Genomic DNA, 2,500 nt, shown 5'->3' with positions numbered 1-2,500 from the left:
ATATTCGAGTAGTAAACAGGCCAACCTGAACTGTAAAACATCCCATAAGTGGAGGTAAGGCATAAGTTAGGAGTGAACTGAACACTGTTATGGGCAATTGGACTTCAAATAAAGTGTGGAAGGCAGTGAGGTTACTTTTTTCATGTTATGCAGATTAAACACACAGGGGAAGTAGCTCAAATGGTAGAGCGCTCGCTTAGCATGCGAGAGGTAGCGGGATCGATGCCCGCATTCTCCATTATAAAATTTGCATACATTTTATTTTTAACTTGTCATTGCCAAGGTCATTGCAGAGTAAGAACAGAAAAATCACAGATGGCTTTCAAATATGGTCTCATTATAACAACTAAAGTGGTTTAATCAAAAGGGTTCAGGTATTCTTTAGCATGTGAGAGGAATTTGAATTCTTATGCAATCTCAAAATGAAGTTCTCACAACTTCCGTTTTCATTTTCTCTTATTTTTTTGACACTCTGTCCTCTGAAGGATGTATAAATCTGGCTTTCCTTGCAAAACAAGAGTAGAGGAATATCCAGGATTTTATTTTTTTCACAAAAAGGGATTGGTCTGCATACTGTCTGAAGGAGGGAGCCCGGCTAGCTCAGTCGGTAGAGCATGAGACTCTTAATCTCAGGGTCGTGGGTTCGAGCCCCACGTTGGGTGAAAACGAGTAATTTTTGCCTGAATATTGCATTGACTCTCATAATATGGAGATTAATCTTGCATTAGACCTGCAATAACTCCCACAAATTGTCCAGGAATGGATTTCCTTCATAAAAAATGATTAGTCTGCATACCATCTTGAAGTGGGAGCCCGGCTAGCTCAGTCGGTAGAGCATGAGACTCTTAATCTCAGGGTCGTGGGTTCGAGCCCCACGTTGGGCGAAAATGAGTAATTTTTGCTGGACTCTCATAATCTGGTGATTATTCTTGCATTAGACATGCAATAACTATCAAAAATGGTATCTCCCTTGGTTTCTCATTGGTGGGAAATTTAGCTTCAAGATTAGGTAGGGTATGAGTCTAGATGAACACACCACAATATCACTCATATTCGAGTAGTAAACAGGCCAACCTGAACTGTAAAACATCCCATAAGTGGAGGTAAGGCATAAGTTAGGAGTGAACTGAACACTGTTATGGGCAATTGGACTTCAAATAAAGTGTGGAAGGCAGTGAGGTTACTTTTTTCATGTTATGCAGATTAAACACGCAGGGGAATTAGCTCAAATGGTAGAGCGCTCGCTTAGCATGCGAGAGGTAGCGGGATCGATGCCCGCATTCTCCATTATAAAATTTGCATACATTTTATTTTTAACTTGTCATTGCCAAGGTCATTGCAGAGTAAGAACAGAAAAATCACAGATGGCTTTCACATATGGTCTCATTATAACAACTAAAGTGGTTTAATCCAAAGGGTTCAGGTATTCTTTAGCATGTGAGAGGAATTTGAATTCTTATGCAATCTCAAAATGAAGTTCTCACAACTTCCGTTTTCATTTTCTCTTATTTTTTTGACACTCTGTCCTCTGAAGGATGTATAAATCTGGCTTTCCTTGCAAAACAAGAGTAGAGGAATATCCAGGATTTGATTTTTTTCACAAAAAGGGATTGGTCTGCATACTGTCTTAAGGAGGGAGCCCGGCTAGCTCAGTCGGTAGAGCATGAGACTCTTAATCTCAGGGTCGTGGGTTCGAGCCCCACGTTGGGCGAAAACGAGTAATTTTTGCCTGAATATTGCATTGACTCTCATAATATGGAGATTAATCTTGCATTAGACCTGCAATAACTCCCACAAATTGTCCAGGAATGGATTTCCTTCATAAAAAATGATTAGTCTGCATACCATCTTAAAGTGGGAGCCCGGCTAGCTCAGTCGGTAGAGCATGAGACTCTTAATCTCAGGGTCGTGGGTTCAAGCCCCACGTTGGGTGAAAATGAGTAATTTTTGCTGGATTATTGCATTGACTCTCATAATCTGGTGAATATTCTTGCATTAGACATGCAATAACTATCAGAAATGGTATCTCCCTTGGTTTCTCATTGGTGGGAAATTTAACTTCAAGATTAGCTAGGGTATGAGTCTAGATGAACACAGCGCAATATCACTCATATTCGAGTAGTAAACAGGCCAACCTGAACTGTAAAACATCCCATAAGTGGAGGTAAGGCATAAGTTAGGAGTGAACTGAACGCTGTTATGGGCAATTGGACTTCAAATAAAGTGTGGAACGCAGTAAGGTTACTTTTTTCATGTTATGCAGATTAAACACACAGGGGAATTAGCTCAAATAGTAAAGCGCTCGCTTAGCATGCGAGAGGTAGCGGGCTTGATGCCCGCATTCTCCATTATAAAAGTTGCATACATTTTATTTTTAACTTGTCATTGCCAAGGTCATTGCAGAGTAAGAACAGAAAAATCACAAATGGCTTTCAAATATGGTCTCATTATTACAACTAAAGTTGTTTAATCAAAAGGGTTCAGGTATTCTATAGCATGT

At 39.9% G+C, this 2,500-nt stretch overlaps 1 non-coding gene across 1 annotated transcript; it reads left to right on the top strand.

Annotated features, from left to right (window-relative positions):
* Positions 1-1,214: 1,214 nt before the first annotated feature.
* On the top strand, positions 1,215-1,287 carry TRNAA-AGC (transfer RNA alanine (anticodon AGC)). The gene has a single exon. It is a non-coding gene; the product is annotated as a tRNA-Ala (tRNA).
* Positions 1,288-2,500: the final 1,213 nt, after the last annotated feature.

Source organism: Lissotriton vulgaris, chromosome 1_1, assembly GCF_964263255.1.
Source record: "Lissotriton vulgaris chromosome 1_1, aLisVul1.2, whole genome shotgun sequence".
Taxonomy (NCBI): Eukaryota; Metazoa; Chordata; class Amphibia; order Caudata; family Salamandridae; genus Lissotriton; species Lissotriton vulgaris.
The sequence above is the reverse complement of the archived record's forward strand: the minus strand, read 5'-3'. Positions and strand labels throughout refer to the sequence as shown.